The sequence below is a fragment of the Chiloscyllium plagiosum genome, unplaced genomic scaffold (assembly GCF_037043375.1).
Source record: "Chiloscyllium plagiosum isolate Xiang-an unplaced genomic scaffold, Cpla_swu_hap1 HiC_scaffold_12, whole genome shotgun sequence".
NCBI classification, from domain to species: Eukaryota; Metazoa; Chordata; class Chondrichthyes; order Orectolobiformes; family Hemiscylliidae; genus Chiloscyllium; species Chiloscyllium plagiosum.
Genome location: NW_028270150.1, coordinates 60,383,701 through 60,403,844, shown reverse-complemented (window position 1 = coordinate 60,403,844; position 20,144 = coordinate 60,383,701). Strand labels below are relative to the sequence as shown.

The 20,144-nt window shown below is 38.7% G+C and overlaps 1 protein-coding gene across 14 annotated transcripts in view; it reads left to right on the top strand.

Moving 5' to 3' along the window:
* Positions 1-20,144, top strand: part of LOC122555094 (zinc finger and BTB domain-containing protein 20-like) — a 339,090-nt gene that overhangs the window by 119,012 nt on the left and 199,934 nt on the right. For 11 of the 14 annotated variants that reach the window (XR_006313160.2, XR_006313163.2, XR_006313162.2 and 8 more), the window contains exon 2: positions 14,159-14,238. The exons of the other annotated variants lie outside the window; for them this stretch is intronic. The gene's annotated coding sequence lies outside the window, so the exon portion shown is untranslated. The remainder of the gene's footprint in view (positions 1-14,158; positions 14,239-20,144) is intronic. 14 annotated transcript variants of the gene reach the window in all.

Sequence of the window (20,144 nt, the reverse complement as noted above, 5' to 3'; positions counted from 1 at the left end):
AAACCGGAGCACCCGGAGGAAACCCACGCAGACACGGGGAGAATGTGCAAACTCCACACAGTCAGTCGCCTGAGTCGGGAATTGAACCCGGGTCTCTGGCGCTGTGAGGCAGCAGTGCTAACCACTGTGCCACCGTGCCGCATAACTACCCCTTATTACTACCCCTTCTACTGCCTTACAAAATTCTTGAAATTCTATCTATCTTCCTTTCTGATGAGGATCATCTTGATGTGAAATGCTAATTCTTTTGCTCTCCAGATCAGCATTTAACTGATTTTGTATCAGGTTTGGGAGGTCATGTTGCGGCTGTAGAAGACATTGATTAGGCCACTTTTGGAATATTGCATGCAATTCTGGTCTGCCTCCAATAGGAAGGATGCTGTGAAACTTGAATGAGTTCAGAAAAGATTTACAAGATTGTTGCCAGGGTTGGAGGGTTTGAGCTATAAGGAGGGGCTGAACAGGCTGGGACTGTTTTCCCTGGAGTTTTGAAGGCTGAGTGATAACCTTGTGGAGGTTTATAAAATCATGAGGGGTATGGATATGGTAAATAGTCAAGGTCTTTTCCTTGGGGTGCAAGAGTCCAGAACTAGAGGGCATAGGTTTAGGATGAGAGGGGGAAAAGTTTTAATAGGGACCTAAGGGGCAACTTATTAATGCAGATTGTGGTGTGTGTATGGAATGAGCTGCCAGAGGAAGTGGTGGAGGCTGGTAAATTACAACATTTAAAAGGCATGTGGATGGTATATGAATAGGAAGGGTTCAGAGGGATAGGGGCCAAATGCTGGCGTTTGGGATATCTGGTCAGCGTGGATGAATTGGGCCGAAGCTTCTGTTTCCATGCTGTACATCTCTATGACTCTATTTCTAGCACTCGCTGTATTTTGCTTGTGTGCTGCATTTCCTTTTATATTTTTGGAACAATTAGTAATTTACTTGGTCACTTCCTCAATAAGTATGATTTCACAGTGCAACATGTGATAAATGTAAGGCCAGATTCTAAATTAATGGTGTTGTCACATAGTAAAATTTTAAAAAAAGGGAGCCTTCTATTTAGTTTTGGAAAGTTCATTTTTGAGTATTGGAAACTGACAGTTTTAGTTGATACTTCATCACTTTTTAAATAAGTTTTTTTTTATCTGTTTTGGAGGGAGGAGTGCACAGCAGAGCTTTGTGAGGTCATTCTATCGCAATTGTTCAGTTCAGCCATTTTTAAAGACAAAGTCTTGCTTTGCTGAGAATAGATTCCGCCCCTACAGGAGTTTAGTTATTAAAAAGATACTACTTGTCAGTAATCTGAATGAGCAGATTGTCTTAAAACAAACTCTACCTCTTCATGTAAAGATCATTTCCTGCTGTTAGTTATGCCATTGCAGTATTATTTTATAGATATGATTCCTATAACTAGCCTTGAGCATTAACCTTAATTTGTAAATAACCTTTAAGCACTTAGACATTTATATTTACAGACCAAGTATCATACCGCAGATCAAATTTTCAAAGTTCGATGTGGGCATGACATTGTGATTAAACTCTAAGGATTAATATGAAATCTCTCCGATTTAATAATGACATTTTAAACTAAGCCAGAAATGAAAATTAAGCCATTTAAAGTTAGGAAGATCAATACCATTCCATTTTAGAATTACAACTTAAACAGTAGGGGGTTGGAAAGATGTGATATGAAAGTGCAGGAGAAATGGAACACACTGTTTCAAATTATTTCTCTCCAATGTCAGTCTGCTCCTGTCAAACAGTGCTGAAATGTTTCATTGCTGGTTTTCTTTTTCATGCTCCATACCAGCTGACAAGGAAAACCTTGAAGATTTTAGGAGGATATAGAAACACAAACAGAAATTGCTGGAAAAGCTCAGCAACTCTGGCAGCATCAGTGAAGAGAAATCACAGTTAACGTTTTGGGTTAAGTGACCCTTCCTCAGAACTCAGTTCACAGAACACAGATGCTGCCAGACCTGCTGACCTTTTCCAGCAATTTCTGTTCTTGTTCTGATTTACAGCATCTGCACTTCTTTTGGTTTTTATTTGGGATGATGCAGGTTAGTCAACAGAATGGACAGTCAGATTACAGACTTGAATTAATGTTGGAAAATTTGTATATTGCATTTTAACTGGATAATGAGGTTGGGGAAAGACATACTTGGTAGAATGTTAGTGAGTACGTGTAGAAACTTAGAGCTTCATGTGCATAATTATTTAGCATTGCAAATGCAGTTGGATAGAAGTAAATTGAGATACTGGTGCCAGTTTTATTGTAGCGAACAAAGTGAAGTAGAGACTTAAAATCCCTCACAATTTGCTAAATTCTGTGTGCAACATAGATGGACTACAGTGGTTCAAGAAGGCAACTTACTACCACCTTCTCAAGGGCAACTAGGGATAGGCAATAAATATTGGCCCAGCCCATCAGTGATGCCACATCCAACAAGTGAATTTTTTTAAAAATGCGAAAAATAAGATTTATCGAGATTTGAAATCTGGTGTTGGCTGAGTACCTAAATCTCTATTCTTCAGTAAAGAATATATAAAATACGGAAAATGGAAGTTCTTGCTGATGTGCTCCCTGTTCCCCCGGTTTACCCAAATTGGGGAGGTGACAGGTGTTGGGCAGTTGGATCTCACCAAGCTGTGAAGTGCTGCCTACCAGTGGAATGACTCTGAAAGGATGAAAGACAAGATGAGATTATTAGATCCATTGCTTTTGAGTAGTAGCTTTGGATAACTATGTTAGAAGGCGAGACTAGACTGGACTTTCTGGGTCAGCTGTACAGCCGTCAAAACAGACCTATATAGTAAGAGCTGTAAAGGCAGTGTGGGAAAAAAATGTAATTTGAAAGTACTGAGGAAGACCTTAAGTATGACGAACAGAGAAACAGTGGAAAAACAAGATATCTTAGATAAGCATTTACTAAATACATATATAAATATGTATTATCACAGCATCTAAGTTTTGTGAAGCTAATAGACCAAGTGTCTTTGTGGTAAAGCTTTTCATTTCAAGACTGTGATCTAATTTATTGAGCTTTAAGAGAGATGGCATGCCAAAGAAGAAAAATGCCTCATATTAGAAAGTGATGATGATTTGCATTTACTTTGTCCTTGATATCATTAAGCGTGGTCTCAATGTTTTGTGTGCAATGAATCACTTTGACTTGTAGTGGCAAACTTGGCACTGAGATAGGTTAATTAACCTAAGGTTAGTTGATGTGTTTTTCTTGTGATATTCATTGACAGAGAATATTGGTGAAGAAATTGTTACCTTAGCTTCAAGCCCCATTCCAGAACTATGTCTATTTGAATGGGTTAAAAGCTCAAATCACAAGTAGGGAAGCCAAGAAATCCAGACTTCACCTGCATGCAGGTCTTCTTTCAAATTGGCAGATTTAATGGGGCTTGAAAGATGAGCATAGAATAGTGAAGAACAACTCATCAGAAACCTGTAATTACTGAAGACTGCAAGGCAGCAAGCCAAATACAAAGCAAAATAATAGGGCAGAGGAATCAAAGCAACAAAAATTTACATTTATATAGGGATTTTTTTGTGACCTCAAGATGTGCTAAATTGCTTTATAGTGATTGAGTTACTTTTTGAAGCTCTCACTGTTGCACTGTAGTACAAAATGACAATTTTCACATGTTATGGTCCCACAAAGCAATAAAATCAACAACCAATTAAGCTTTTTAGTGATCTAAATTGAGCAATAAATGCTGACCAATACATTGTTCTTCTTTGGGTACAGGCATAGCACCTTTTCATAACCACTTAAGATAGCAATCAAAACCCTGAGCTAACATCATCACTGGCACAGATCACTTCCATCAATTCACCAATCCCTCCATGCTACATCAGAAAATAGGTAAAATTATGTGTGCCTACATCTTAGGGCAGAATTTAAAACCTTAACCTATGTCAGATCTGAGTGCTTCTGAATGCAGGCTGCTGCCTTGATGGTTCATAGATCCATAAGACATAGGAATGGAAGTAAAGCCATTTGGCTCGAGTCCACTCCACCATTTAATCATGGCTGATGGGCATTTCAACCCATAGCCCTTAATTCCTTGTGAGATCAAGAATTTATCAATCTCTGCCTTGAAGACATTTAACACCCTGGCCTTCACTGCGCTCCATGGCAATGAATTCCACGGGCTGTTCTAAATTGACCCCCTCTAACTCTAAGAGTGTGTCCATGGGTCCTCGTCTCCCCGCCTAACGGAAACAACTTCCCAGCGTCCAGCCTTTCTAGGCTGTGCATTATGTTGTAAGTTTCTATTAGATCTCCCCTCAGTCTTATAAACTCTAAATGAACTCTAATGAAAATCCATGATCCTCAGTCGTTCATCGTAACATTACAGGGATCATCTAAATGTAAGAACTTTTAGGTATGCAAGAGATAAAGCAGATAAACCAAAATGTTTACTTTCTAAGCCATGTATTCTGCTCAAATTCTTTCTTTCTCCAGAAATATCTCTTAAGTTGTTGATTAAGCTCGTTGATACTGTTTTCTTCAAGGGTGTTGGTTATCCATTCCACAAGAGGGATAAACCTAGCTAATCCTATCCTCAATTAAATGTTCAGAAGTCACACAGCACCAGGTTATAGTCCAGCAGGTTTATTTGAAATCACAAGCTATCCAAGCACTGCTCCTTCATCAGGTGAAGTGAAGTATGTAGGCTCAGAATTTGTAGACAGAGAGATCAAAAGATTATGCAAATAGTGTGAGTGGAATGTCAACAGCTGAATAGTAAATGAAAGGGATGATCTATAATCCAATTTAGTTGGGGCAGAGCGATAATTACAGAAAAACAATAAGGTGATGCTGGAGACAAACCTAATGGCTGGAATAACATGATAGGTATAAGAGTCACATGCCGAGGGTATAACCAAAGTAACAATTAATCCAAAACTGTATAAATTAATTAAAGTAGAGAGATCATAACAAATTATCAAGGTGATGTTGTTAAAACAGGACAGTAAGGAAGATCTTGCAGAACAGTATGGTGGGATTACTTTAGCACGACATGAATCAAAGACCACAATTGAGGCCATCTTCATGGGTAAGGAACTTGGCTATCGGTTTCTGATTGGCGATTTAGCTGTTAACATTTTAGTCACACTGTCAGATGCTTTGGATCACCTGCAGAGACTTATTGTTTGACACTCCACTCACACCATTTGTATGATCTTTTCATCTCTCTGCCAATAAATTCCAAACCTATATGCTTTTCTTCATTTCATCTGACAAAGGAGCAGCACTCTGATAACTTGTGATTTCAAATAAACCTGTTGGATTGTAACCTGATGCTGTGTGACTTCTGACCTTGTCCACTTCAGTACAACACCAGCACCTCCACATCAGTTCTATATGTCACATGTGAATCTGTAATGAACAATTTGGAGCTGTTGCATAATCCTTGTGCAGACAAAATCCTATCTACACACAGAGAACACAGTCCTTCATGTCATGCAATACCGATGCTATGTTGATTGTGTTATGGACCAGACTAAATCCCTAGCCCCTTTAAAATATATCAGGGAGATAGCCTAGACCCTAGCTTTCACTTATTTAATGTGAAATATAAGGCGGTGTTCCAGATGTGATTCAATTAGTCTAGCCACTAGGCTTTAAAGCAAAACACACTTTATTCTCACACCACGGTTAAAACATAAACAAAGCAAAGTTGACACAAATTCAACTCTTGAAATACTTAACAAAATAGTATATTATTTAACCAGTACTCATCAACTATTCCAATGTAGCAGTATCCCATAAGCATCCCTTTGGCAAAGGCACATTCAACAAAACCAATTTCCCTCACTTGCTATCTCCTTCAGTACAAGAACAGGAGCACTGGCAGAATGAATCTAGCAGCAGAGACACAGCTCAAGCTTTTTGCAGCAACAGGGAACAGCCTATATATAGCAGCTTCAACTCCAAATATCCCAACTTAAACAGCTGAAAGCAAAACTAAAAGCCTAGGTCTGTGAGAGCCTAACCCCACCCACTCATGCTTCATTTGTCTATTTTTAAAAAAAAAGGTCAAAGCTATTTACCCTGCTTTCCATGTAGCAGGTTGTCAACACCTCTCCAAAAGAAACAGGACAGAACAAATCCTTCTTAATGTCGTCACAATTGGAAAAGATATATAAACAATTCAGCAGCTCAAAACTTGACATCCACAAGATGCTGTGGACTACCAGGAGCACCCATATATTCAACCACAATATACAACATCATGAAGCAGAATATCACTCATTCCACAATGATCAATAAGTCAAGAGGTCAACACCAATTCCATGAAGAGTGTAGATTAGCTTGCCCATGTAGTACCAGGTGTAGAGGAAATTGAGAAGTCAATCTGGTGAAGTGACAATACAGGATTATCTAAATACTGAACAACAGAAGAACACAACAATATCATAACTAATGGATCAGATTAAACCTCTGAAATCCTGCCAACTTCATTCATGGCAATTTAACAACTAACCAGGAGAGTTGAACAAAATTTAAGTCAGAATAGATAGATAAAATGATTAAGGAGGCTTATGGGATACTTACCTTTATTAGCCAAGGCATAGAACTTAAGAGCAGGAAGGTTATGCTGGAACTGTATAAAATGTTTGTCAGACCACAGCTCGAGTGTAGTGTTCAGTTCTGATACCACATTATAGGAAGGATGTGATTTCAATGGAGAGGAAGCACACATTTATAAGGATGTTGCTTGGCCCAAGTATTACATAGAAGAGAGGAGCAGCAAGAGGCTACTTATTCCTATGAGTCTGCTCTGCCATTCATCATAATTATGGCTGATAGTTCAACTCAGTAGCCTAATCGTATTTTCTCCCCATAATCTTTGGTCTCTTTCGCCCCAAGTCCAATATCTAGCTGCCCCTTGATTACATGCAATGTTTTGGCAATAAATTCCACAAGCCCACCACTGTTTGGGTGAAGAAATATTTCTTCATTTCCCTCTTAAATGGTCCACCCACATCACCAGGATGCTCAGTCATTTTTGTGGACAGATCTGCTTGGGACCTTGCAGCCTTCAAGTTAAATAGTTTTAAGGTCTGATCACCTCCCATGTCCTTAACCCACCATTCATTGTCACTGAGTAAAAATCTGCAACTCCCACTGCCAGTACTGAGGCTGCACCTATAGAGGTGGCACAGTGCTGCCTCACTGCGCCAGAGACCCGGGTTCGATTCCAGCCTCAGGTGACTGTGTGGAGTTTGCACATTCTCCCCATGTTTGCGTGGGTTTCCTCTGGGTGCTCCGGTTTCCTCCCACAGTCCAAAGATGTGCTGGTTAGGTGAATTGACCATGAGAAATTGCCCATGGTGTTCAGGGTTGTGTAGGTTAGGTGCATTAGTCAGGGGAAATATCGACTGATAGGGTAGGGGAATGTGTCTGGGTGGGATACTCTTCGAAGGGTCAGTGACCTGTTGGGCCTGATGGCCTGTTTCCACACTGTGGGGATTCTATACCATATGGACAGCACCAGTTCAAAAAGCTGTCTCATCAACAACACCTTCAGGATAATTGCAGATGGGTAATCAATGTTGACCTTACCACCAACACACATTCAATGAATGAAACAAAAATACTAAAATGATTCCTCAATTCTGGCTTACCTCAACTATTTGTATTTTCAATACTCATCTTTTAATTTCGTGGTGCCCTGAATTATCTTTCCTGTGGTCTCTCATGTCAGTGGCAATAGCCACCTTGGGATTGAATAACCTGAAGATGGATTTTACCAATGTCTTACGTATAAGAAAAGTAACTTGCTTTAGATCCGTGCAATGTTCTTGACAACTGTAACTATTGGCTTATTTGCTTTTATTTTACGACAGCTGCTGCTGATTCCTACCCAATCAGTAACCTGCAATACTGTGGGTGCTTCATTTAGATATGCTTATTCCTGATCTGGTATGTGCTCCTACATCCCCATTGAAGAAGGATTATTCTCAGATTAATAACTGAGAATGAAGTGAGGATTGTTACATTTCCTGATGTGACCGGTTTTGCCCTGTATATTATTTGTGACCCATGGATGTTTGGTTTTCACCTGGTAGATTTGTCCCATGGTTGGTCTAGTTAGTGCAGTGGTGTCATATGACACAGTTAGTATGATCTATCGTGGATACACGTCTGTATTTTATCTAGAATTACGTGGCGATTGCTTTTACCGAGATTGTTGTGGATAATGTTTATTGCACTGTATACGTTATATCCAAGGAAGGAAGAGGTCCTTGAATGATTTCATGGAGTAAATTGTTCTACATTGTTTCTGATAACTTCACAGAATTTTCTGCTGAGTTGTTTTTTACTACACTACTCCCACACCCCTATCACCAAGTATTTACACTGTCCCTAAATACTTAACTATTCCCAACAATCAGATGTTTACATTTTTGCATCATTCGCATATTTGCATTTCTATCCATTGGAATAGAATAACCTTTATTGTCACATGCACTCAATGAGTACAGTGAAAAGTGTGTAATGTTGCATTTCGGCGCCATCTTAGGTACAGTTTACTGAGGATAGATATTTTAAGTGTTGTTGTTACAGAGTAGAAAAATAATATAGGTCATCGTGGGATTGAGGTAAAATATAAATATCTGCCATGGTGGGATTTGAACACGTTCCCAGAACGTTAGCTTGGGTTCTAGATTGCTAGTCCAACAACAACATCACTACAGCACTGCCTTGCAGCTGGGATCTGTATGCCACCAGCTATCTGTCAGCATTGCCTATCAATGGAATATGTCCTATGTGTGTTCAGCTGGTCTTGGTTACAGCATGCTCTCTTGAATGATGCTGGTAAACCAGACTGGTTTTTATAACAATCCAGTAAGATTATTGAATTTGGTTTCACAGCTGACATGGTGGGATTTGAGCATGCATCCCAAACTACCAGGTCAATACTGTAACCAGTGTGTTTTTGGATTTTAAACTGAGTCATAAGATGTTAAAAATTCAAAATGTGAAAACCAAATAAAATGTGAAAACCTTTAAAAGATGATGTAGTCTGCAGTTGCATGAGTTATGACTTTTTTTTGGCTGTCATTATTCATTGCTTGTATTGTGCCTTGCATCTTAGACTCGATAGCAGTCAACCTTTTGGGGATTATTTTAATTTACTATACATTCTGCATTGTTCTTCACTCAGCATGTGGCGAATCCTATAGAATCTCTGCCTTAGAAGTCTGTGGAGGCTCAGCCATTGACAGTGTTCAGGTCTGAGTTCAATAGATTTCTACATGTTAGAAAATGCTAATCTATTATTAAGGAAGAAATAGCAGAACGTATAGAGAACCTTTGCACAATCAAGCAGAGTCAGCATGGTTTTGCAAAAGGGAAATCATTGTTTGATAAATTGGTTAGGATATAACGGTTGGTAAAGGGAAACTGGTAGGTGCAGTGTATTTGACTTTTCAGAAGTTATTTGATCAGGTGCCACATTAAGTTATTGCACAAGGTGCAAGTTTGTGGCATTGTGGGTAATGTGTTAGCATAGATTGGGGATTAGTTAACACACAAAACAGAATCAGGATTACCAGATATTTTTCAGGTTGCAAATGTTTAACTAGTAGAGCATTAAGTTCGTACATGGTTAGAACTGCCAAAGGAAGTGGTAGATGCAGGTATTGTTACAACATTAAAAAGACATTTGGACAGGTACATGAACAGGAAAAGTTTAGAAAGCTTTGGGCCCAATATAGACAAACAGAACAAATTTAGTCAGAGAAACTTGGTCTGCATGGACAAGTAGTACCGAGGGATCTATTTCCGTGCTGTATTAGATCAAAGCTCGGGCCACAACTATTTATCATCAATATTAATGACCTTGGAGGAGGGAGCAGAGTATAATTTATCTAAATAAACTGATGATGTGAATTAGGTGAGAGGGCATATTGTGCTGGGGGCACAAAGGATCTGTAAGGGGTTATAGGTTGTTTAAGTGGACAAATACTTTTGCAGATGGAGTTAAATGTAATAAAACAGCAATAGAAATTGCTGACAAAACTCAGCAGGTTAGCAACATCTGTGGGAAGTGTCACAAAGCTAGTCCTTTTTCTTCCAAAAGCTGTTCCTTGAGGATACTCTGTCCTTGATTTTTTTTTTGGAGGGGTAATAAACCAGGATGGGTTCTGATCAAACTGGTTTGGTACAGAGATGAAGAGGATTTTGAGAGACTTTTTGTTTACATGTAAATAAAGGAGACTTCAGGTCAAAGTGGTCATGTTTTTGAAGTGAAAGGGGAGTGGTCAGCTCGGAAGCTGAGCAGTTTAGTTCTGTCCAGAACTGGTTGGGAGTTCAACAGTGCACTGTGTGGAAACTCTCTCTTCTGCCCTTCTAACTTCAACCTGTAAGCATCAGACCCTTTTTTGTACTGTGTTTTAAAGGGGATTTGCTTATTGGGACTGTTGTATATATTTGGAACAGCATACTTAAGTCTAGTTTGGATAGACTGAGTCTTGTATGGGTTCTTTATTCTGTTCTTCGTGTTTCATTGTGTAATTTTGTGAATACATTTTTTTGTTTGTTTTAAACCTAATAGTCAACCTCGCTAACTTAATCCGGGGTAATTTTCACTATACATTTAGCGAAACAAATTGCGAAGTAATGGTCTGGCTGCCTGCTTAAGGATGTTTAGAGTGGTCTGGCCTAATCCATAACAGGAGAAAGCAGAGTTAATGTTTCAAGTCTAGTGAATCATCTTCAGAAACTCTGCCTGCCTATTATCTGAGTTCTGATGAAGAGTCAACAAATTCAAAACATTAGCTCTGTTTTCTCCACACACACATGCTGCCAGACCTTTTGAATTTTGCCAGCAATTTCTGTTTTTGTTTCAGATCTCCATCCAGAGTTCTTTATTTTAAATTGTAATGTAATCAAGTATAAGGGAGGAAAAACAAAAAAACGTATAGTGCAGAAGGACCTTGGTGTTCTTGTGCATCAAGTGCAAATAGTAGCATGCAGGTGCAGCAAATAAATAAAAAGCACAAATGGAATTTTGGCCTGTTACTTGGGAGTTGGAGTTTAAAAATGGGAAAGTCTCATTACAACTGTATAGGGTATTGGTGAGGTGGCATTCCCTACTTCAGAATCTTAGAGGGTGGATTCATAAACAAAGTCCCTGTGTTTATTTATTCATCTTGTTGGACATGGGCATTGCTGCCTGGCCAGCATTTATTGCCTGTCCTTAGTTTCCTTTTGAGAAGGTGGTGGTGAATTGCCACCTTGAACCGCTGCAGTCCACCTGCCGAAGGTTGACACAGAATTAAATTAGGGAGGGAATTCCAGGAATTTGATCCAGTGACAGTGAAGGAATGGCAATATATTTCCAAGTCAGGATGGTGAGTGACTAGGAGGGAAACTTGAAGGTGGTGGTGTTCCCACAAATCTGCTGCCCTGGTCCAACTAATGGAAGTGGGTTGTGGGTTTGGCACATGCTGTCTGACGATCTTTGAAGTTATGAAAGGATGTATTGGTACTAGGGGCAGTTCAGAAGAGATTCACTAAGCTGATACTTGGAATGAAAAGGTTGGCTTATCAAGAATAGCTAACCGGGTAAAACTTTTTAACAGATTTTAGAAGAATGAAGGGTGATCTTATTGAAATATTTAAGGTTCTGGTGGGGGCTTGATAGGGTGTGTGTTGGGAAGATGTTTCCATGAGTGTAGGAATCTCAAATGAGGAAATGGTAGCGGCAGATACTCTCGCAACATTTAAGAAGCATCTGAATGAGTACTTAAAATGCCAGGCTATTGACTCTGTACAGATAAATGGGATTAGTGTAGTTTGGTGTTAGTTGGTCAGCATGGACTTGATGGACTGAACGGCCTGTTTCTATGCCAGATGACACTCCTCTGACTCTAGGAAACATGGTTACAGATCAAGGGGACAATCATTTAAAACTGAGATATGAAGGAATTTATTTTCCCAGAAGATAGTGAGTGTCTAGAATTACCTAGTTTAGTTGTGATGAGTAGACCATTGGAAGTACTAAGAAGATGTGGTTAGGTTTCTGAAATATTGAAGTGTTGAGGGCTGTGAGGAACTGGCACAAAAGAGCAGTTGAGACATGGGACAAATCAGCTTTGGTCTTATAAAATAGCAGGGAAACTTTGAGGGTATGAATGTTCTACTCCTATTTCTTAAGTTATTGGGAGTGTAGAAGATGGAGCCCTTGTATATGTTTGCTAACATTTCCCTACTTCTATTCTATTTCCTTTTGAAATAAAGGCCAACATTCCATTTGCTTCTCTTATTACCTGCTGAACTTGGACATTAGCCTTTTGGGATTTATGTATGAGCACACCCAAACCCCTCTGTGCTTTAGCATTCTGCAGTCGTCTTCCATTTAAAAAATACACTGCCTCTCCTCTTCCTGTCAAATTGCATAACATCACGTTTCCTCACGTTACATTACATCTGCCAAGATTATCCCCAATCACTTAACTTGTCCATATTCCTCTGCAGAGTCTGTCATCCTGACAACCCACCCTCCCATCTACTTTTGTGTCATTTGCAAGCTTGACTATAGTACATTCACTTTCTTCAGCTAAATAATTTATATATACAGTAAATAATTCTGATCCCTGTAGTTGCAGATTGCCATCTGAAAATGCCTTGCTTTCCCAACTGTCTGTTTTCTAATAGTTAGCAAATGCACTGTTCATACTAATATACTACACCATGGGCACCTATCTTATTAAGTACCTTCTCAGTCTCCTTCTGAAATTCTAAATATATTATGTCTGCTGCTGCCCTCTATTTATTTTGCTTGTTACCTCCTAAAAGAATGTTAATAAATTTATCAGGTATTGTTTCCTCTCTGTGAAGTCATGCTGAGTCTTATGATTATTTTATGTACTTCTAAATGTTTTGCTTTATATTCTTTATAATAGACCCTAATATTTTTACGTGTGTGCATATAAACTGATGTTTATGATCTGAAGTTGAACATTTATTTCTGACTGCTGCACTTAAAATACTTGCAGCGAATTAAGTACTTCAGTGATTTCAGAAGAGTTTTAGGATGGCCTGATGTAATTATACATTAAAAATCACACAACACAAGCTTATAGTCCAACAGGTTTATTTGGAAGTACTAGCTTTCGGAGTGCTGCTCCTTCGTCAGGTAGCTAGACACCTGATGTCAGGACTGTTGGACTATAACCTGGTCTTATGTGATTTTTAACTTTGTCCACCAGTCCAACACCGGCACCTCCTCAGCATTACCGTATACACTTATAATTATGATAAGTTCTTCTAACTTGTTTTATTAATTTGTTATGATACTAAGTTTTGTATCCTTTCTTCTTTAAGGGTACAGATTTACTTCTCTTCGTTCAATGTTCGCAATTATGGTGTTGTCAAAACACCATTTTCCAAAGCATCACAAAGGCTGCGTTCAAACTGATTAATTAGGTTGAGGTCAACTCACAGATTGCAAGTGTGTTGGTTTTCATGCATGGAGAAAGTGAGGTCTGCAGACGCTGGAGATCAAAGCTGAAACTTTATTGCTGGAACAGCACAGCAGGTCAGGCAGCATCTAGGGAACAGAAGATTCGACGTTTCGGGCACATGCCTTTCCTGAAGAAGGGCATGTGCCCGAAACGTCGAATCTTCTGTTCCCTAGATGCTGCCTGACCTGCTGTGCTGTTCCAGCAATAAAGTTTCAGCTGGTTTTCATGCATGACAATTGTAACTGTATGCATCTTGGCCATATAGATTACATGAATTAAAATAGAACTGACATTGTAACAAATGTCAACACTGATCAATTCAATTGCAAAGTTATCTAGGTAACATCAATAAAATTATCAACTTGCTCTGTTAATTTACAGGATGTGCACATTATTTGAAAAGCTGATGTTTATTGCTTATCATTAGTTATCCATGAAGGTTGTGGTGGGTTCCTTGAGTCTCTGCAATTGGTATGATAACGATGCTCTCACATTTATCCAGTAGTTTGACCTACTGATAATTAAAATGCATTTCTTCGATCTTTGCAGCTGAACATTAAATGCAGGTAAATGGAATAAGCTATGTATATTATGTATATCATGTAAGTTAAAATGGGAACAGTTAAATATATTTTAAAATGGTTCCCAATTCTTTTGCAGATTATGTGAAATCCAAGTTGAATTTAAGGTGGAATAGTGTTAAAGTGAATATAGCATTGCTGGAAGAAACTTTACATACAGTGAGTATTTTCTTAAAATTAAAGCAAATTGGTTAGATTCAAATAATCAGGTTGTATTGCACTGCTTTTCATTTAGGAGAAAGTGAGGACTGCAGATGCTGGAGATCAGAGTTGAAAAATGTGTTGCTGGAAAAGCGCAGCAGGTCAGGCAGCATCCAAGGAGCAGGAGAATCGACGAAGGGTTTATGCCCGAAACATCGATTCTCCTGCTTGGATGCTGCCTGACCTGCTGCGCTTTTCCAGCAACACATTTTTCAGCACTGCATTTCATTTGACAAGGAAACATTTTTGTTAGCTCTTAAATCTGTCAGATACCTACTTGTTTTACCATAATGCATTTTTCAGTTACCCCAAAGAAACATATAAGTGAGTGTTTAATAAAGCAAGAAAATCATTGCTAGGGCTGAGAGCAAAGATTAAGCAATGAGTTGAACCTTCAAAGCCAAAACCATTTAGCTTAGGACCCAATAAGGTGGTCTCTGGCTCTGCAGACATTGATTTTGCAAACATCCTGAACAAAATTGATTTTAATAAATGCGTATTTGCATTTAGTATGTATTCTGTTTATCATCTATTTCCTGAAACAATTCTCATTTAATGTCCTTGTTCATACTGAATGATTCAGTTGGTTCACCCACCAAATCATCTTCTCCACTGACCGACACCAGAAACTATTTTTCTCTTCTTTCATGCCCTCACTGAGCAATCATGCCCATGAGACATTGCTCAATCCCACTAAATTATGGACCACTTCAACTTTCTTTGCCCCCATGTTAGTTATATTGTGAATGGTTATTTTGCTCAAGTCGTCCTTTTGTCAAATTCCACTCTCATCCCTCTGTTCATGCTGTCTTGGTAGCTGTTTGAATATCTTTGACCTTTCTCTGTGATGTATGCTCTTGCATCCTTCTAAATCTATACACTCCTCTCTCTCTTTCATATTTTAATCATGCCATCATGTTTCTATTTGAACCACAATGTCAAAATCCAACTCTCAAATAATATCCTTTTATAATTGTAACATGAATGCCTTACCCCTCCTTGGTCTTTTAGGTCTTTAATAGAATTGACTGTGTCATCCATCACAGTGCCTTCATATTTTCCAATACAATTGAATTGCCTTTCAATATCCCAGTTCCCATCTCCAGTTCCACAGGGTATCATGGATGCATCAATCATTTCAATTTATTTTTCTGGCCTCTGCTGCTCTCTCAATATCTTCCAGTTGTATGTTGAACAGAGAGAGATGGTGAGAGAGATTAGTGAAGAGTGGATTGGCTCAACAGAAAATGTGAGAAAGAGTTACTGAAAGATTCAGGGCAAAAAAGTTGGAAATGGAGACTGCTTGCCCCAGGAATCACTTTTTACCACTTTAGGATTTATATACGTTAAGGGTACTTAAAGACATTGCTGCCATGTTTGGTTGTCACCTTCCATCTTTCTTACATCGCTTTCCTACAGTTTTTGAGTCATTTTTTTCCCTAGTCACTGGTTTTGTTCACAGCAATCATTCCACATGCTTCAGTGCTTCTACCATCCAAGTCCACCCACCTATCACTACTGAAAAACAGCACCACTTTTCCAACATTTCACTGTTAGTATCTCTCATCCTGGGGTTACCTGCCATAATGCAAGGCCAAACTATTCCAAAGCTCCAAGATTCCATGCTCCATTGTCCTTTTATATAGCCCCTATCTATTGTTTACCCCGTGCATCTCGACCCTTGAACCATCATCCTAACATTATCAAAATGTATGTTTCCATTAGCCACTTCTCCTGTACACTCAGTGGTAACCATGAAGTCTCTTCTGTGTCTTAACTACTTTTTCTTTTTCTTTTAGAAATAGGAAACTATTTAATTGAGAGGTTAAAGCTGGGTGTATAGCTGCACAAGTACATGATTTTCATGAAGAAATACATACAATGCAGTTTAGAACCTGGGTATACCACCATCAGTTACATGATTTATGAGTAATAAAAAAAGTGATTAGACTAGACTCATTTGATCATAAACCAGTGATTCTCTTAAAAATAATGTATAAAGTAATCTACCCTTTAATTTCCCATAAATTATGCCTTTTTAGGTTCCATATTTATTTGTTGTTCTGTTAAAGGATCATTTTTTTTTTAACAAGAAATTGGAACATTCAAATTTTACTACAATTCTTAATTATACAAAAGATAAAGTTGCCATGGTGACAGAGGACCACAAGCTGCTCTCTCATTAGACAGATACGGCCACTGGTGAGTTTAACTGGAGTGTCACCATGCATCAGACAAGGGGCAAGGTCAAGGGGGACATCCTTGGTGACCTCAGCTGGTACAGGAATTTAACCCATGCTATTGGTGTGCACCTTTGAGATTTTAATTCCAATTGGAGAACTATCCGGATTTTTCCCTGCAGAATTGTAGATAAAGAGTGAAGACAAAGAGCACTTCTTGAAAGTGTGTAAGAAAGAGGAGAGAAGTACAGAGAATAACTGAAGGGGAAGTGTCATAATTGCTTCAAGATGAAATGGGGGGAATCTGCTCTTCTCTTTATAACAACCCCAGTTGGACGCAACAATGATTTATGTTCTTCTTAGCACAAGGCTAGACTTCTGTCCAATTAACATGTAACTAGTTAACTCTTACTGTAGCAGTAAGAAGTCGCTTACTAGGTTTTCTTGAGTAAAAGTGCAATTTTCTCATATCCTGTCTCCATGGATTAAGAATAAAGACACTGTCAAGCAATAAGCCTTCAGCAGTCCACAAGCATATGTGTACACATGAAAAATGATAATGTCCAGTATAAAAGGATGATAAAAGAAATAGAGTTTAAAGTCTTTAGAGTGTCCTTGAGGCATAATTTTTAGCCGAAGGCCACAAAAGTCAAATTCCCCAGCCTATCAAGTTTTGCATCCTTAGCTCATCTCTCTGCTAAAACGAAGTTCTTGAAATACTGTCTTGTTTTTATATTTCCGAGTTCATTATCTCCAAGTTTTGATAATTTCATCTTCAGCATGCAAGCCTCCTCATTGTGCTGTAGAAAAATAGGAGATGTGGGTTTCCCATGGTCCCTGCAGATGTTTGATGAGTTCCTTGTTCGTTGCTTTCAGTGCCTTGGATAAATGGGACTGAATAAATTTAGGGATGGGCAACAAAAGCTAACTGCCAATTTTGTGGATGAGGCAGAAGTTCAGTGCATTATTATTTTAACATGCACAAACCGTCCTGAAACTCAAATTTGCCCTTAGTGTTTTGATTTTTTGCTCTGCCTCCCCTGCACTAACAGAAACTCTGTTGTATACTTCATTGAACAATACCACTTAAAATGCTATTGTTGATGTCATTTTATAAATAGATATTGGAAGCCTCAAAAAAACCCTTCAAAAATAAAATTTGACTTGTAAGACAATTAGAAAAGAGAACAAAAAGATGTATGTCAGCAATCAAAATTCTGAAAAGTAATCTGCGCAAAGAATAGGCAGTCTTGAACCTACATGAATCTTTGCAACACAGCCCATATTGCCTGCCTAATCTCTTCCTACCACTTATAAGGTAGGCAAGTCATGCAGTTGAGGTGAAAACTTAAATCTGAAAGCTAATGTGAATGCAGCATGATGCGGCTGAAAGCAAGGATTGATTTGTATGCTGAGTATTTGCAAATTGCTGACTTTTGTTCCTAGGAAATCGGGTCGCCTTACATTTCAGGTCATCTTATTTGCCATAGTACGTTGCATTTGCCTTCTGAATGGTCTTGATACATTTTGTAAAATTTCAACAATGTATCACATTATCACATCTCCTTACACTTAAGCAGGTACCTCATAATTGAGGGTATTTGTAACCAATCTCTTCAGACAAGACCCTCCCCTCTGGAGCAGGTGAAACTTGAATTCAGGCCTTCTGGCTTAGACATAGGGACACTACCATTGTGCCAACAGTACCCAATGGTAAAATCTGTTTTGTTTTCATTACTGCCAGATGTAGCTTTTACAGTTGTTTACTTAACACTTTGGACTACTTTGAACTACTATCTGTGATTAGTAGGTGTACTGCAACAGCATAAATTTTCTAATCTGAATTCTCAATAATTCACTGCATTATAGCTCATAGCTCCGTAGGAGTTAAATACTGGTTGAACAAATATACCCTTTAACCAAATGTTCCCATTAGCTGGGTGTTTATTAACTGGTATGTACTGTACTACCTGAATACTTTCTCTGATAGATCAAACACTCTTGCACACACATTTCTAAGGTATACAAAACTGTTGGTTAATGTATTAATGGATTAAGTGTTCCATGTTAGTTGGCCCTTTGGAACTTTTCAATTTGCATAATATTTGAAAATATGTGCAGATGGTAAAAACAAAAATGAAGCAGGCATTTCTTTTGTGGTGCTGTTAATAGTTTTTCAGGAGCAGTGTTTTTTCTAATAACTAGATGTGTTACTACTGTATTTAATAATGCGATCCTTTGCTGTTGAGACATTTAGAGTGGGAAATAATATTGTATTTTGGACCAAAGATATATTTAATAATTTAAGATTCCAGTGCTATAGCACTCTTAGTGGTGGTGTGGCACTGTTTTATATTACTTTTCTCTCTAACTGAATATTTTAATGTCATGAAGACTTGGTTCTCAATTCTTCAAATCTTTAAAACATTACAAGAAATTATTTTCATGAGGCTGCCTGCTAGGCAACTAAGATGTACAAAACAAGGTCAGGTGCATTATGTCTGTGAAGGTGGGTTCCTACAGTTTTCTTCTCCCAACCAATATTGTGTGCCAAAGGTCACCCATTGGCACTACCTTCTCATAATATCAGAGTCGAAACAAATTAGGTGCTCGTGTTGGGACTGCTGGTTACTGGGTGTGGAACCACCTTCAAGAGCCCCTGTCTTGTTTGGGATGCAAGGAGTGATTATAATGAATCTAGTGTAACTTTTCTGTTGTAAGGTGAAGATTATCTTTCAGTACTTTGGGGATTCCAATGCAAGCCTGAATCCAAGATTCTGTAAATGTAATATCTGTTGGAGAAAGCTAAAAATACTTCTCATTTCAAAAATATACTTTATTTATAAAAATATCTTTATGTACGTACATAGTCACTGAAGCAGTCTGGTTCTGTGCAGTAGCATATGTGGAACAAACAAACATTGGAGTTTGACCAGAACTGACACAGAAATCCAGAAAAGGCCTCACCAATGTCCTGCACAATATGACTTCCCAACTCCTATACTCAATGGACCAAGCAATAAAGACAAGCGAGCCAAATATCTTTTTAACTGCCCTGTCCATATGTGAGGCAAACTTCAAAGAATTATGTACCTGAACTCCTAGCTCCCTCTGCTGTCAAACACTATCCTAGGCGCCACCGTTAATTGGACAAGTCCTCCCCTGTTTGTACTAAAATGCAGTACCTCGCATTTGTCCAGGTTTAACTCTGTCATTTTTTTCAGCCCATTAACCTATTTGATCAAGATCCCTTTGTAATCTCAGAAAACCTGTGGGACTAGATTAGTTTGGGATTACATTCAGTATGCAGCATCTGTTTGTGTGCTATATGACTCTATCCACCAAACAAACCCAAGGACTTTCTTGCTCGTACGAGAATAACTGAAAGTACCCTCGTTTAACTTTAGCAGAAAGACCTTAGACAGTTGTCTTTCCCCAGTGTGCCTTGGTGGCAGCTGTCCCAAGCTTTAGTGCATCTGTCAGCATACCGGACACTGAAATATGTCAGTCTGCAACATTCAGTCAGGGTTAACTTCTTGTTTTGGAAGACTAAGTTTCAGGCAGATCCTAGAATGTCTTCCACTGAGTTGATGACCCTTTAGGCGCAATTGATGTTTGTCTCAGTGTGCATCCCACAGAGCAGACGGAGAGCACCAAGTCCTGCATCATGGAGCTGCTCGGGAT